This window comes from Protopterus annectens, chromosome 1.part1 (genome assembly GCF_019279795.1).
Source record: "Protopterus annectens isolate FY-2018-M chromosome 1.part1, PAN1.0, whole genome shotgun sequence".
In the NCBI taxonomy this organism is placed as follows: domain Eukaryota; kingdom Metazoa; phylum Chordata; order Ceratodontiformes; family Protopteridae; genus Protopterus; species Protopterus annectens.
In genome coordinates this window covers 1,561,236,954-1,561,255,041 of record NC_056726.1, presented here as the reverse complement: position 1 = coordinate 1,561,255,041, position 18,088 = coordinate 1,561,236,954, and positions in this window count along the sequence as shown.

Below are 18,088 nucleotides of genomic sequence, written 5' to 3'. Positions count from 1 at the left end.
GCCACTGGAGTTATCCTCGGCATGAATCTTCTGTTACCCACCCACTCATCAAGATTCCTCTTGAAGAGGGCCAGTGAGGTGCTCTGCTTGACATGTATGGGAAGTCTATTCCATAGCATGGGCAGTCTCTGGGTTATGAACCTGTCCCTCCAGCATGTTCTGTTGATTGTGGTAATGAGGTTGAGGTTTCTGGAATGTGTGGTGTGGAAGGATTGGGATTTCTTTAGATGTAGCATTTCTAACAGAGCTGGGTCAGACATGGATTTGTAAGTCAAGCAGAGATCGCCTCTAAGTAGGTGATATGAGACAGAAAATAGTTGGCGTTTTTTGAGTCTGTCAATATAGAACAAGTGTTCAAGGCATAGGATCCTCTTTGTGAGGTACATTTGCGGCCTCTCCAGTTGTTGCAGGTATCTAGTAAGGTACATGCCAAATGGGGCATTGTACTCAATGAATGGCCTAATGAGGGAAGAGTAGAGGGAGACAATGACCTCTTTCTTTCTGGATGCAAAATCCTTAGTAATGAGATGTGCCACATAGAAGGACTTTCTGACCAAAGTTGCAATGTGGTGATCAAAAGAGAGGTTGCTGTCAAGCTGTGTTCCCAGATCTCTTATAATGCCTTCTGTGTTCGGTGGTCTACCATCAATATGGTAATTCATGGGAACTGGGTTTTTCCCAAAGGGGATGACGACACATTTTTTGGCATTGAGCTTAAGGCCATGGTTCTGACACCAGTTGTTGGTCTCAGTCAGGCCTTTCTGTAGGATGTCAGCATCACTTGGGGAGTTAATAATAGCTCCCAACTTGCAATTGTCTGTGAACTTTGTCAGCCAGAGTCCCTTCGTGTCGGCCTGGACTTCAGAGAAGTAGATACCAAACAGGAGAGGACACAGGACCGAACCCTGTGGGACTCCACTTGTGACTAATCGGCAGTCTGACTTAGAGTCAGCTACTTTTCTATCTGTGAGCCAGTTTGCAAGCCACCTAGTGATACAGGGGTTGATGACAAGCTTAGTGAGTTTTTTCTATAATTCCTGAGTAGGGAATGGTATCAAAAGCCTTGGCCATATCAAGGTAGGCTGTATGAACCACCTTGCCTTCATCCACAGTTCTGGTGACTGACTCAAAGAAGTCGACCAAGTTGAGCAGGCATGATCTACCCTTCACAAAATCAAACTGTGTGGGATCCACAATTTGGAGATTCCCTATATCCTTCTTTATTAGGGCCATGATGATGCATTCCATAGTTTTGCATAACAGACTCATCAGGTTAATGGGGCGATAGTTCCCAGGGTCTGTAGATGCTCCTCCTTTGTGGAGAGGGATGACTGTAGCAGTGTGCCATTCGGCAGTGACAAAGCCTGAGTTGAGGCTGTGATTGAAAAGGGCCCACAGGTGAGGTGCCAATTCACTCCGTAGTTCATGTAGAACACAGCCAGGGATATTGTCAGGTCCCGTAGAAGCTGTATTCTTGGCCTTGGACAGTGCTGTTTTAACCTGTGCAGCAGTAATACTGGGTCCCTGGCAATCTGCTGGTATTGTGATTGGTCCTTTGGGAGAGGAGAGAGGTGTAGAGTTGGCACTGAATCTGTCAGCCAGTATACTGGCAATATCTGTTGGCTTGGTATAGGAGGTAACATTGTGCAGTAGCTCAGAGCAAATCTGAGTATTACCGTGGAGATTCTTTACATAACTATAGAAGGCCTTGTGGTTGTCTTTACTATCTGCTGCAATTCTGTTTTCATACCTAGCTTTAGAGGATTTGTTGAGGCAGATAAGGGAGTTTTTCCAGTCTTGGGACTTCACCTTATTCCGCATCAGTTTTCTCCTTCTGTTGTAGAGTTTGTTTATGGCAGGGGACCACCAGATAGGCTTCCTTTTTTGGAGGAGTGTGTCTTGGTTCTATTGGGTATGGCGAGATCCCTGTATTTGTGTATGTGTTCGTACAGTGCATTGGTGCATGATTCTGTGGTCACACAACTATTCTCCATTTGCATGGGTGCTGTGAAGTTAGCCACCTCTGTTTTTAGAATCCCAAAGGTAGCTTTGGAGAAGTTTTTCATGGTGGTTACCTTTGCTGGGGGGGTTCATACTTATTTTTGGGAAAAATACTTTAGAAGGACTAGACAAAAAATGGCCAAGATCATGGGACAGTGTTGGTCACCGACCAGGTTTGGCATGGCTAGCACTCGATCCTCTCAAAACTATCCATACATAATTCAATTTGGCAAGGGGACTGCTGGGAGTGGAGGTTGAACCAGATGAAAATCAGACAACATGGATCTATCATTACAAGTACATAACTTTTGTATTCAATGTTGTCTATTTTCATCCAATTCAACATATGGGACAGATTCCCAAACTGTCTTTTTGGGTGGTATAAAGGAAGGACATTCCGAAGAAAGGTGGAGCTGAAGGAGGAATGAGACCTGGACTGCACGTCCAGGTTATAATGAGTAACAAAGGTATGCACAGTGGACCAAGTTGCTGCTGCACAAATGTCGTCAATGGGTAGTTTCCTAAAAAAAGCTGATGAGGTAGCTAACGTTCTGGTTGAATAGGCCCTCAGTCTGAACTGTAAATTTAAACCCATTGTAGCTTAGTCAAAAGAAATGCAATTTGACAACCATTTGGAAAGTGCAACTTTCATAACAACTCTGCCAAATCTAGCTTTTAACTAGGCAATGAGTAGTTGATCAGATTTTCTCAATTGCTTTGTTCGATGAAAACAGAAATTGAGTTGGAGATGCACATCTAGCACAAGCAGAATGTATATTTTGTTCAAAAAGTTTGGATAGAACATTGGCAAATCTGTGAATTGATTTAAGTTACTTAAGGATGCTACCTTTGGAAGGAAAGATGCATTAGTTCAGAGAGAAACCTGATCTTTATGGAAAACCAAGTAAGAAGACTTACATGAGAGTACTTGTAGCTCCAAAATCTGTATGGCAGAAGTAATTGTGACTAGGAAAATTGTTTTCCAGCTCAGATACTTGATATCCATCATAGCTGCAGGTTTAAAAGGAGGAAAGTTAGGGCCTGGAGCATTATCATAATATCCCATTGAGGTATTTGCATGCAACACAAAAGTTCCTCTAAGAAAGGCTTTTAAGATTTTTAAGGAGGCCACAGAACTATCATTTTGTCCAATATGAACACTTGAAATTGTTGCCATTTGAACTTTAATGGCAAAATGGCTACAGCCTTGTCAAAAGAGTTCAGCAAAGAAGTCCAGAGCAGATGGTACCAGAGCATAGAAAGGACACAAGCCTTTATCTATGCCCAAAAGGAAAACTTCTTCCATTTGCTGTTATAAATCTTTTGCATAGCAGGTTTCTGTGAAGCTGATATGTCAACAACCATATTGGGAAACCTGACATCTCTGGCCATTGTCAAAATTGGAGGAACCAAGTGGTTAGTTTCTTGGTAGTATGATCTGGAGGAGGAAGTTCGGATGAGTGAGATAGAAGGTCTGGATACTGATCCAGCATCCATTGTGGATATAGAATAGGCCACAGAAAGGGGAACCATGTTTGTCGGGGCCCAAAGAGAGCAATAAGGATTACCTTGGTCTTGCACTGTCTGGCTTTCTGGATGAATTTGCTTATGGAGGTAATCTCAGAAAGGCATACAGAAGACCAGGCAACCAGTTGTGGACCAAACAATTCCTTGGTGATTGACCCTGTGGAGGGATCACGGGAAAGTAACTGCTGTAGTTGTTGTTGATATGGCAGAGGCATTTTGTAAGCCAGGTCCCCTTGTATTTGATCAGAATACTGCAGAGGACTGGAGAATATTTGAGCAAGAGTACAATATATTCATATAAGCAGCTTACTCTGACAAAGATGCATGCACCAGGGCATTCATTTAGCGAAACATAGCTGGGTCGGAGGCCATTGAAAGAGAACATTCATTTGTATATGCACCAGCAGTATATGAAGGTGAAGGGACAAACCATCATATTGTTGTAGAGGCTGAATCAAGGGAAGACCCCGAGTGTTTGAAGTGCAAATTTAGAGAAATGTGCAACCCCAGACTAATGTTACATTAGAGAGGCATTTGCTTTACACAAGAGATCAAAAGCAAGGAGAATCTTTTGCAGCTTATATTACTGACCTGAGAAACAAAGCTAAAATGTGTAAGTTTGGTGACTTATATTAAAAGATGAGTTACTAAAGGACAGGCTTGTGTGTGGTATTAATAATGCTCCAGTGAGAAAGATTTTGCTTCATGACAATGACTTAATGCTGAGCAAAGTTATTGTGATTTGTCAAATCCATGGAGTTACAGAAAGGCACACATTTATGCTTGCAAGTGATGAGTGTGGTTTCATCAGGCTCCAGAGTAAATGTAGACAGCATGCAACACATGGGTAGTAAAAGCAGGCCTAAGCACATAGCAGCAGCAGCCCCAGCAGGTCATCCTGGGAAATCCCGTAGTCTTCTAGCAAGTTCCAAGACTAGTAAAAAGAGAGCATGCTCAGTGCAGAGCAAGGGTGAATCAGCAAAACTCAAATCAAGCTTTATTGTTAACTGTCGTAATTGTGGTACTAGCCATGAGTCTAAAAGAGAAAAGTGCTTAGCATTTGGTCAGCAATGCCACAAGTGTAAAAAACGGAACCATTTTCAGAAATTTTGCAAATCAAATAAGCCTCACATTGTTATAAAGAAGGGTCATTTAAAAAAGCAAGTTGATCAAGTAGGGTTGCAGTCTACTTTCTATGTGGATGGTGTATCAGTAATTGGTGAAAAGATTGATGCAGTGGATTTACTGAGAAAGAATGAAGTATTTTGTACATTCCAGATCAATGGTAAATATACTGAGCTCAAAGTAGACACTGGTTCAAAGTGTAATGTTATGTCAGCAGACACTTTTGCTAAGGTTCGGATGAGTGAGACAGAAGGTCTGGATACTGATCCAGCATCCATGGTGGGTATACTAGAAGAGGCCACAGAAAGGGGAACCGTGTTTGTCGGGCCCCAAAGAGGGCGATAAGAATTACCTTGGTCTTGCACTGTCTGGCTTTCTGGATGAATTTGCTTGTGGAGGTAATGTTGGAGAGGCATACAGAAGACCAGGTGGTTGATTGTGGACCAAAGCATTCCTTGGTGATTGACCTTGTGGAGGGATAACAGCAAAATAACTGCTGTACTTGTTGTTGATGAAGGAGGCAAAATGATCACAGCAAAGTTGGCTCTGCAGCTGAAAATTAATCTTGCCACTGTTGGATTGAGGTACCACTCATAAGAAGTTAGGATAGTTCTACTCAACTTGTCCAATAGAACACTGGAACACCCCAGAATATGATTTGCTATCAGAAAATGGTGATAAGACATCACCACTGCCAAACCCTCATGGCCTCTCAACACAAGGGGTAAGAATGGGTTCCCCCTTATTTGTTGATGTACCATATGACAGCCATGTTGTCTGACTGTATGGTGTGATCTCCGATCACAGCCTTGGGGAGGGCATCCTGAAAAGTCTGCAACACTAGGAGGACTGTTATCATCTCCAAGACATTGATATGAAGGTTGGCCTCAAAACTTTATCATGTTCATTGGATCATTCTCCCTTCAAAATGCTCCCACCCTAGAAGGAAGGTGTCCGTGATTACTACTGCTATTTATGGGTCTCTTTGAAAGGGTCACTCTTCTGATACTGAAAAAGAGGTTATCCACCAAGCAATGTGTTGTTTACAAATTCCTGTGAGATAAATCCTGGCATGTTGTTGTGTCTTTCAGCTTTTCCCAGTTAGGAGTCACCACAGCGGAACTCCGGTCCGCTAATAATTGGCAGTAGATTTTTACATGCTGAGTTGCCAGCCCTGACTCACAACCTTCAACGAAGGTACACCCATTCACGCATGTCTCCACACAGAAGACGCTCTAGCTGAGAATTGAACAGGACAACGTCTTACAGTGAGGCGACAACATTACCGCAGCACCACTACTGCAGTAAAGGGGGAAATTTCTGAAACTACTGAGCTGCTAGCATCCATTGAAGAATTCCCATGTGGTACCGAGCCATGGGAATCATTAATGTGGATTAATGTGTTTGGTGGACTACCATTAGTGTAGTAATTCATGGGAACTGGGTTTTTCCCAAAGGGGATGACAACACATTTTTTGGCATTGAGCTTAAGGCCATGGTTCTTAAACTAGTCGTTGGTCACAATGAGGCCATTCTGTAGGATGTCAACATCACTTGGGGAGTTAATAATAGCTCCCAACTTGCAATCGTCTGCGAACTTTGTCAGCCAGAGTCCCTTTGTGTTGGCCTGGACTTCAGACAAGTAGATAGGAGAGGACACAGGACAGAACCCTGTGGGACTCCAGTCATGACTAATCGGCAGTCTGACTTGGAGTCAGCTACTTTCACACTGTGGGTTTTATCTGTGAGCTAGTTTCCAACCCACCTAGTGATACAGGGGTTGATGACAAGCTTAGTGAGTTTTTCTACGATTCCTGAGTGGAGATTGGTATCAAAAGCCTTAGCCAGATCAAGGTAGGCTGTATGAACCACCTTGCCTTCAACAAAACTCTGGTGACTGACTCAAAGAAGTCGACCAAGTTGAGCAGGCATGATCTACCCTTCACAAAACCAAACTGTGTGGGATCCACAGTTTGGAGATTCCCTATATCCTTGTTTATTAGATCCATGATGATACGTTCCATAGCTTTGCATATTAGACTTGTCAGGCTAATGGGGAGATAGTTCCCAGGGACTGTAGTTGCTCCTTCTTTGTGGAGAGGGATGACTGTAGCAGTGCATCATTCAGCAGGGACAAAGCCTGAGGTGAGGCTGTGATTGAACATGGCACACAGGTGAGGTGCCAGTTCACTCTGTAGATCATGTAGAACACAACCAGATATATTGCCAGGTGCCATAGAAGCTGTATTCTTAGCCTTGAACAGTACTGTTTTAACCTGTGCAGCAGTACTACTGGGTGCCTGGCAATCTACTGGTATTGTGATTGGTCCTTTGGGGAGGGGGGTAAAGTTGGCACTGAATATGTTGGCCAGTATACAGGCAATATCTGTTCGCTCGGTATAGGAGGTGCCATTGTGCAGTAGCTCAGAGCAAATCTGGGTATTGCCATGGGGATTCTTTACATAACTATAGAAGGCCTTGTGGTTGTCTTTACTATCTGCTGCAATTCTGTTTTCATACCTAGCTTTAGAGGATTTGATGAGGGATCTCAACTTTTTGGTGAGGCGGATAAGGGAGATTTTGCAGTATTGGGACTTCACCTTATTCCGCATCAGTTTCCTCCTTCTGTTGTAGAGTTTGTTTATGACAGGGGACCACCATATAGGCTTCCTTTTTTGGAGGAAAGTGTCTTGGTTTTATTGGGTATGTTGAGATCCATGCATTTGTGTACATGTTTGTACAGTGCATTGGTGTATGATTCTGCAGTCATGCAACTATATCCATTTGCATGGGTGCCGTGAAGTTAGCCACCTTTGTTTTTAGGATCCCAAAGTTAGCTTTGGAGAAGTTTTTCATGGTGGTTACCTTTGCTTGGGGAGGTCATACTTATTTGTGGGAAAATAGTGAAGACCCTAAATGTAAAACTGTAGAAGGACTAGACAAACAATGGCCAAGATCATGGGACAATGTTGTTCACTGACTAGGTGTGCCATGGCAAGCACTTGATCATCTCAAAACTATCCATACAAAAGTCAATTTGGCAAGGGGACTGCTGGGAGGGGAGGTTGAACCAGATGAAAATCAGACAACATGGATCTATCATTATGTTAAATACATAACTTTTGTATCCAATGTTGCCTATTTTCATCCAATTCAACATATGGGACAGATTCCCAAGCTGTCTTTCTGGGTGGTATCAAGGTAGGACATTCCTGAGTATGGTGATGCCAAAGGGGGAACAAGACCTGGATTGCACGTCCAGGTTATAATGAGTAACAAAGGTATTCACAGTGGACCAAGTTGCTGCTGCACAAATGTCATCAATGGGTAGTTTCCTAAAAAAGGCTGATGAGGTAGCTAACGTTCTAGTTGAACAGGCCCTCAGTCTGAACTGTCAACTTAAACCCATTGTAGCTTAGTCAAAAGAAATGCAATTTGACAACCATTTGGAAAGTGCAACTTTCATAACAACTCTGCCAAATCTAGCTTTTAACTAGGCAATGAGTAGTTCATCAGATTTTCTGAATTGCTTTGTTCGATGAAAATAGAAACTGAGTTGGAGGTGCACATCTAGCACATGCAGAATGTATATTTTGTTCAAAAACTTTGGATAGAACATTGGCAAATCTGTGGATTGGTTTAAGTTAGTTAAGGATGCTACCTTTGGAAGGAAAGATGCATTAGTTCAGAGAGAAACCTGATCTTTATGGAAAACCAAGTAAGGAGACTTACATGAGAGTATTTGTAGTTCCAAAATCTGTATGGCAGAAGTAATTGTGACTAGGAAAATTGTTTTCCAGCTCAGATACTTGATAGCTGCAGGTTTAAAAGGAGGAAAGTTAGGGCCTGGAGCATTATCATAATATCCCATTGAGGTATTTGCATGCAACACAAAAGTTCCTCTAAGAAAGGCTTTTAAGATTTTTAAGGAGGCCACAGGAGCATTATCATAATATCCCATTGAGGTATTTGCATGCAACACAAAGGTTCCTCTAAGAAAGGCTTTTAAGATTTTTAAGGAGGCCACAGAACTATCATTTTGTCCAATATGAACACTTAAAATTGCTGCCATTTCAACTTTAATGGTAAAATGGCTACAGCCTTGTCAAAAGAGTTCAGCAAAGAAGTCCAGAGCAGATGGTACCAGAGCATAGAAAGGATACAAGCCTTTATCTATGCCCAAAAGGAAAACTTCTTCCATTTGCTGTTATAAATCTTTTTCATAGCAGGTTTCTGTGAAGCTGATATTATGTCAACAACCATATTGGGAAACCTGGCATCTCTGTCCATTGTCAAAATTGGAAGAACCAAGTGGTTAGTTTCTTGGTAGTATGATCTGGAGAAGGAAGTTCAGATGAGTGAGATAGAAGGTCTGGATACTGATCCAGCATCCATTGTGGATATAGAATAGGCCACAGAAAGGGGAACCATGTTTGTCGGGGCCCAAAGAGAGCAATAAGGATTACCTTGGTCTTGCACTGTCTGGCTTTCTGGATGAATTTGCTTATGGAGGTAATCTCAGAAAGGCATACAGAAGACCAGGCAACCAGTTGTGGACCAAACAATTCCTTGGTGATTGACCCTGTGGAGGGATCACGGGAAAGTAACTGCTGTAGTTGTTGTTGATATGGCCGAGGCATTTCGTAAGCCAGGTCCCCTTGTATTTGATCAGAATACAGCAGAGGACTGGAGAATATTTGAGCAAGAGTACGATATATTCATATAAGCAGCTTACTCTGACAAAGATGCATGCACCAGGGCATTCATTTAGCTAAACTTAGCTGGGTCGGAGGCCATTGAAAAAGAACATTAATTTGTATATGCACCAGCAGTATATGAAGGTGAAGGGGCAAACTATCATATTGTTGTAGAGGCTGAATCAAGGGAAGACCCCGAGTGTTTGAAGTGCAAATTTAGAGAAATGTGCAACCCCAGACTAATGTTACATTAGAGAGGCATTTTCTTTACACAAGAGATCAAAAGCAAGGAGAATCTTTTGCAGCTTATATTACTGACCTGAGAAACAAAGCTAAAATGTGTAAGTTTGGTGACTTATATTAAAAGATGAGTTACTAAAGGACAGGCTTGTGTGTGGTATTAATAATGCTCCAGTGAGAAAGATTTTGCTTCATGACAATGACTTAATGCTGAGCAAAGTTATTGTGATTTGTCAAATCCATGGAGTTACAGAAAGGCACACATATATGCCTGCAAGTGATAAGAGTGTGGTTTCATCAGGCTCAAGAGTAAATGTAGACAGCATGCAACACATGGGTAGTAAAAGCAGGCCTAAGCACATAGCAGCAGCAGCCCCTGCAGGTCGTCCTGGGAAATCCCGTAGTCTTCTAGCAGGTTCCAAGACTAGTAAAGAGAGCATGCTCAGTGCAGAGCAAGGGTGAATCAGCAAAACTCAAATCAAGCTTTATTGTTAACTGTCATAATTGTGGTACTAGCCATGAGTCTAAAAGAGAAAAGTGCTTAGCATTTGGTCAGCAATGCCACAAGTGTAAAAAACTGAACCATTTTCAGAAATTTTGCAAATCAAATAAGCCTCACATTGTTATAAAGAATGGTCATTTAAAAAAGCAAGTTGATCAAGTAGGGTTGCAGTCTACTTTCTATGTGGATGGTGTATCAGTAATTGGTGAAAAGATTGATGCAGTGGATTTACTGAGAAAGAATGAAGTATTTTGTACAGTCCAGATCAATGGTAAATATACTGAGCTCAAAGTAGACACTGGTTCAAAGTGTAATGTTATGTCAGCAGACACTTTTGCTAAGGTGAAAGCTGATGAACAACTAAATGTGCCCAGTTGTGTAAAACTTGTTGCTTATGGAGGTGATGAAATTCAAACTGAAGGCTCAGTAGTGCGTTCATGTTATGTGGCCAAGAACTGTTATAGCTTGTTATTCTATGTGGTTCAAAGACTTGTACAATTATTACTGGGTCACAGAGACAATTTAAGAATGAATCTGCTTTCTTTTTCCAAAGAAATCCATGAAATAAGAACATGTCCAAGTTCCAGCTTCACTGCCACTATTTTTTCAGAGTATGCTGATGTTTTTGATGACAAATTGGGCAAACTTCCAGTTGTGTATTCCATGAAGTTAGACCCAGAAGTCAGTCCAGTTTTCAGACCAGCAAGGAACGTTCCGATACCTATGCAGAATAAAGTTAAAGCTCAGTTGGATAAAATGGTGCAGCAAGGTGTAATTTGTCCAGTTACAAAACCAACTGAATGGGTGTTGTCCATGGTAGCTGCTCACAAAAACAGCTCAGACAAAATCAGAATATGCATTGATCCGAGAAATTTGAACAAAGCATTAAAGAGCTCGCATCATCCTATACTTACAGTCGAAGAAGTCGCTGCTCTAATACCGAATGCCACTGTTTTTTCTGATTTTTTTAATGCAAAAAGTTAATTTTGGGAAGTGATGCTTGATCGCGACTCTTCATTACTGACTACATTCAGTACCCCATTTGGAAGACATAGATTCCTCAGGACACCATTTGAAATAAATTCTGCAAGTGAAGTCTTTCAGTGTGCAATGGACCAAATGTTTTCAGGTCATCCTTGTGCCATAATGATTATATCTATGGTCGAAATATTCAGATTGAAACTGATCATCAACCTCTAATTACTATTTTAAAGAAGCCTATGAATTCAGCTCCAGTGAGATTACGAAAAATGATGCTCAAAATGCAGAAGTACAACTTCAAAATGGTCTGTACAAAAGGCAAACTTCTTTGTCTGGCCGATACCTTATCCAGGTTGCCCAGAAATACTACTGAACAGCTTGACACAGAAAATTTTGACTTTGACATAATAGCAGTGCATAATATTTCTATCACAAGACTTGATGAGCTGAGAGATCATACAGATTGATCCAATTTTGCAGAAGCTCAACCACTAGATTAATACTGGATTTCCATCAAAGCAATCTAGTGTACCACCTGAAGTGCAAACTTATTTTCCTAACAGGGATGAGATGCTGATGGAAGATGGCATTACTGTTAAACATCCTAAAATTGCTGTTCCTGCTTCCTTACAACAAGTATATATCCAGATTTTGCATTGTGGTCACCCAGGTTCTGAAGCTACCAAAAGAAGGGCGAGAGGACTAGTATTTTGGCCTTCTCTAGAAAAAGACATTGATAAAGTACTTTCTTCTTGTTCAGTATGCAATTGTACTAAACCCCATTTGCAAAAAGAACCACTTCAGCTAAATCAGGTTCCTGAACTACCTTGGTCAACAGTAGCCTCTGATATATTTGAGTGGAGCAATCCGCATTACTTAGTATTGGTAGACTCTTACTTGAAATGGTTTGAGATCGATCTACTAACGTGCACTACTGTTATTAACAAGTTGAAACTTCATATCTCAGTCCATGGAAGTCTACAGAAGCTTAATTCTGACAATGGTACCCAATTTACCAATCAGCTGTTTCAGAAATTTGCAAGAGAATGGGACTTTGTACATGTAGTCCAGAATATTCGCAGTCAAATGTACTAGCTGAACATGCAGTACAGAGTGCAAAGCAATTATTAGAGAGGTCAAAGCATGACAATACCAACATCTTTTTGAATTTGCTCAATCTCAGAAACATACCCCGTGACAATATACTTGGCTCACCTGCTCAAAGACTTCTATCTAGGGAAACCATTGCCTATCATTTCCAGTTTGTTGAGGCCTAAAGCTAAAAACAAAGCAGTGAAAGCCCAATTATTCAGAAAGTGTTCTTTCCAGAAGTCCGGTTATGACAAATCGAGCAGATTTCTTCGTTCACTGAAAGAAGGAGAGACAGTGAGGATACAAATGGTGAAAGGAATTGACTGGATTGGTCAATTAACAGGTATATGTACTGAGCTGAGATACTATTTTGTGAAATCAGAGGGTGTGGAGTACAAAAGAAATTGCAGACATCTTCTTCATGTATCAGAACAGATATCGCAGCATTGTTCCTGTGATACAGACTCTAGATCTTACAGCAATCCAGACAATGTTCCTGTTGCAGAATGTGTCTTGACTCCTACTTCTGTTTCTGATAATGTTCCTGATGTCCCTAAGGTTGAACATTCAGTAGAGACAATCCCAGTTGCTAGACCTAACTCTAATTTACATGAATATATTAATACACATACATACATATATTTAATTACAAAGACATGCATCTGGAGCATTTCTCCCCAGGCCTCCTCTGAAAATTGGCTTTGTTCCAAGTCGGACTTTGTTAAATAAATAAATAATTTCTGTCACACAATTTGGTTGTATTTCCAGACCTGGACATAATTGTCTATATGTCTTTAGTTCTGTATAATTGCATTACAAAGAATTATTTGTATCAATTGCATGTCATTCAATGTCATCAATAATGCATGACTCATTTCTCAAAGAGGGAGGATGTAGATTAGTGAGCTGTGTTCTACCTTTAAGAAATGTTTCCCAAGGACTGAACGTGCATATAAATAGCTGGCATGTGCTAGCTGCTTCAGTGCCATTTTGAGAAGTGCAGCCAGAGTGTGAACATGTATTTTCGGCCCCAAAACTCGGACCGAACCACAAAAGGAGGGGGAGTATCCATATTCATCAAAGATACTCACACCTCCAGGTTAGTGGCACTGCATCAAGCAGCAGAGACCATCCATGTGCAACTAACAGTGGGCAAAACTGCCTTTCAGTTTATAGCCTGCTACAGACTACCCTCCCAAACTCAGGAACCTCATTCGGCCTTCCTGAAAACACTGAAGAATATGAAGGTCTCTCCAAACACCATTATACTGGGTGATTTCAACTACCCAAACATAGACTGGGGGCATTACTCAAGCCCCAATGCCCTAGCCCAAAGGTTCCTTGAATTTGTAAACTCAAATGCTATGGAACAACTAGTCACCACTCCCACAAGAGGGGAAAACATACTGGACCTAATCATCACCAACATGGGGACTCTATGCTCCACACCAGAAGTATACCCCTCATTGGTAAGATTGGACCATAAATTAATCTCACTGGACATCCACATCCCGACCCCACCCCCAGCCCAGAAAACCACAGTGAAAAATTTCTAAAAAGCTAACTGCACACTTCTCAAAACCGAGGTGACATCCTTCAAAGCCCCCGGGCCAGCGGAAACTACAGCCCAAACTGCAGAAACCTTTATAAATGCATTCTATGGACACCTTCAGGAATGCATGGATCATGCAATCCCAAATAAAACCAAGACCCAATCCTCCAAAGGCAAGCATCCAATCTGGTGGACCCCAGCCATAAATAAGCTTTACAACAAAAGGAGGAAGCTACTACATGACAGAGCTAAATCCCTAAAAGGGAAGGCATCTCTGATCAGTACTAGCAAAAAACTACGGTCCCTCATAAAATCATCCAAGGCCAGCTTAGAGAGAAAAATTGCACAGGACACCAAAGATAATCACAAGGCCATCTTTAGTTATGTTAGAAACCTGGGTGGCAACTCCCAGATATGTTCAGAGTTAATCCAAAATGACAAAAAATACACTGAACCCACAGACATAGCCAACATCCTGACAGACAGGTTCAGTGCAAACTTCTCCCCCCTTCCCCCCCCAAAAGAGCAAATATCTATCCCAGCAGAGAGTCACCTCCCTGACATGTCAGATGCTCAGGTGAGAGCTGCCCTCTACAAGGCAAAAAACAACATCAATGGGACCGGACGGTGTCCCGGGCTGCGTCCTACATGAGCTCCAAGAAGAACTAAAACCTCATATAAAGTTATTCAACCTCAGCCTTAGTACAGGATATGTACCCAAGGAATGGCGTATAGCAACAGTGGTCCCACTCCACAAAGGTGGTGCCTCAACGGACCCTGGAAACTATCGCCCCATAAGTTTGACTAGCCTGGTCTGCAAATCTATGGAGCGGATCATCATGGAGCTCATAAGCAACGATACTGGGGACCTGCAGACGCTGGATCCTACCCAGTTTGGCTTTGTTAAGGGCAGATCCTGCCTCCTGAACCTGGTTGACTTCTTTGAAACAGTCACCAAGGCCATAGATGAAGGGAAGGTAGTCCACACAGCCTACCTGGACCTCGCAAAAGCCTTTGACACAATACCCCACTCGGGCATCATAAATAAGCTCTTCAGCTTAAATATCAACCCCTATGTCATAAGATGGGTTGCAAACTGGCTCAAGGATAGAACCCACATGGTCAGAATTGCGGGAGCCATGTCAGACCCTAAACCAGTTACTAGTGGCATCCCACAAGGCTCAGTCCTGGGACCTCTCTTGTTCGATATATATTTCTTTGAAGTACAGGCTAACACAGGAGGACTATGGCTGACCAGGTTCACAGACGACTGCAAACTGGGTGCCATAATCGACTCGCCAACTGACACAGACATCCTCCAAAAGGGTCTCACAGAGACGGATAACTGGTGCCAGAACCATGGCCTAAAGCTAAATGCCAAAAAGTGCATAGTCATCCCCTTTGGGAAAAACAAAGTGCCCACAAATTACCACATAGGTGGTAATCCATTAAGCATGGAAAAAGTAATTAGAGATTTGGGGACCCAAGTGGATAGCAATCTTTCCTTTGACAATCATGTCACCAAAGTCGTTAGAAAGACTTTCTATATAGCCCACCTTATCATGAAAGGGTTCACATCTAAATCAAGAGAGGTCATTGTGCCTCTCTACTCATCACTCATCAGGCCCATAATAGAATACAATGCCCCATTTGGGATGTACCTTACCCGACACCTGCAGCAACTGGAAAGACCCCAAAAAGTACCTCACCAAGAGGATCAAGGGACTCAAACAGATGACCTATGCTGCCTGGTTAAAGAAACTCCAGCTATACTCAGTTGCATACCGCCTACTCAGTGGCGACCTGTGCCTGACATATAAAGCCATGTCAAACCCAGATTTAATGGGCATGCTCCACCTCAGAAAATCCAAATCCCTTAGAGCTACGCGCTCGAGGGACTTAAACCTCAGCACAGAAATTAATAGAACATGTTGGAGGGACAGGTTTATAACCCAGAGGCTCCCATCACTCTGGAATAGAATCCCAATCCATGTCAGACAGAGCCCCTCACTGCTCCTCTTCAAGAGAAAGCTTGACGAGTGGATGGGAGATCGTAGGTTTACCCCGGGGATCACTTCTGCATCACTGCCAGACAGAGGCACAGTAAACTAACCTTAAAAGGGTATAGTAAACTAATTTAAAAGGGTGGCGAAAGCCAAACACACTCTGGCTAGGCTTGTAAATGCCCTAGGGCAGATAGCCTAGTATCAACCTATGAACCTATGAACCTATTTCTAATGTGTTTGTACATAATAAAGCTGCTTGAACAGAACCCGCAATGTTCGTCTATTTCATCCTGACTAGACGAGCAACAGTACCTTTATAAATTCTGTACAACTGAGTGGCACTTGGCTCATTTATACAAAGCAAAGTACTTTTATTGAATAATCACACTTTTATAAGCTGTTTAAACTACACTACTGTATCTGTATCTTTAAGTTTGTTTGTGGAAGCATTCACTCTGGACACTCCTTTAGTGTGCCTTAACATCATGAGGACTGGGATTAGTCATCTAATGGCAGCAGGGCTCTAACTATTTTTTTGCACTTCTTTTATATACTGTGGCTGTACCTTTAGCAGTTTCTTAAGCTATTTGCTGTTATTTTTGCAATTTATAGCAAAACAAATAAATAAATAAACAAGCAGTATTCTATCTGTTGCTGCTTTAAGTGGTTAATTGCACTGTATTGTATTGTATCTGTTAGTTGCAAGGCTGTTGTAGGTAGTTTGTGTGGTCTTGTTACACTTGGGCTCCAAACCAGCTAGTCTACATTAAGAGGGTGTTTTTCTACACTCTTGCCGCAGACGTGTACTGATCTAATGTGTTTGAGTTGGAGACTGCTGGCACAAGTCTTATTGTGTGTTTTCCTGATAGGTAGTTAGCTTAAAATGTATTTCTCTTTGCTCATATTTAATCCCAGAGTTTGTGTGGTGCTGCTCTTCTGGCAGTAGCAATTAGCAGTGCCCTGTATAGATGCAAAAGCCTAGAAGTTCAGTTTTTCCCTAAACAGCTGTCAGTGAAACCCTTCCAAGCTTTTCTGCTGCTCTAGGAGCAACTCAGTTGCACACTGAACAGTGTTGCCTTATTGATCAACCTTAGCCTACACAAACTATAGGTTCCTCTTGTAGTCTCAGTGCTACCAGCATGATCCTGTCAAATTAACCCATTCCATTCCATAATAAAACATACAGTAAGAACCTGCTATAAGTAAAAGGCAGTTCCCGTCACTTCTCTGGCCAGTCTGATAGACATGGGCATCCTGAGGCAATGTAACAATTGTCTCATGTATACTGACAACCACTTACTCCTGAAACAAACAAATACTTTATGTGAGAGATGTAGTTACACTATGAAATTGGAGGTAAGACTCTCACATAAGGACAAATCGAAAGCCAAACAGGTTGTCAGCACACACACACATCTGACACACCAAATAAGGACATGACACATAAACCCACATAAGCAAAGGTACTCACTAGTAACTTACCAAAAGATCAGAGGCCTCCCAAATGGAAACCACTTACACACATAACAAAGAAAAAACAACTACAACACATAATAACAAACACACTAGTGTCTCAACAAATAAGACCATAAGGCGTAAAACCACAAAACCTAATTTATTGGTCATAGGTGACTCCATTGTGAAACACATGGATGTTCCCCTCATTAGGATGGATAAGGAGCAGGTTATGGTTAGCTGCCTGTCAGGTGCCAGGATCCATTAAGTCACTCAAGCACTCAAATCAGTCAGCCACAAGTACTTGTATGACTCTGTCATAGTCCATGCGGGTGTGAATGACTTGAGATGCACCTCATTGGACTATATGAAGAGAGACATGACCGAGCTCTCAAATTATGTGTCACAGGCAGGTATAAGTCTAGCCTTAAGTGGCATTCAACTTCTCCAAGGATGATGCCTCAATACAAACAAAAATGACTAAGAATTGGTTTAGCTTCTGGGTCAGTCCAAGGGGATCCGATATTTGTCATCCTGGGAAGACATGGTCGACAGGCCACGCTGCTTTGCCAGAGATGGTCTGCACCAGTCTCCTGTAGGCTTTCAGATACTGGCAAATGCATTAGCCACCCCTATTGTTCCTTTTTTAGGCAGTGTCAAAATAACCAATCCCCCCAATGTAACAAATTCCTCTCTAGATAAACTCAAAGTACTGCTGCTTAATGCTAGGAGTCTAAACAAAAAACTGCACTCCCTGGTAGCACTCTTCACTTTGACAGATGCTGATGTCTGTGCAGTCACTGAGACATGGCTCAAAAGCATGGAAAGCACCCAGGCGATGCAAGACTACAATGTTTTCCATACTTTCAGATCACAAACTGAGCATGAAAGAACCAAAGCAGGAGGTGTA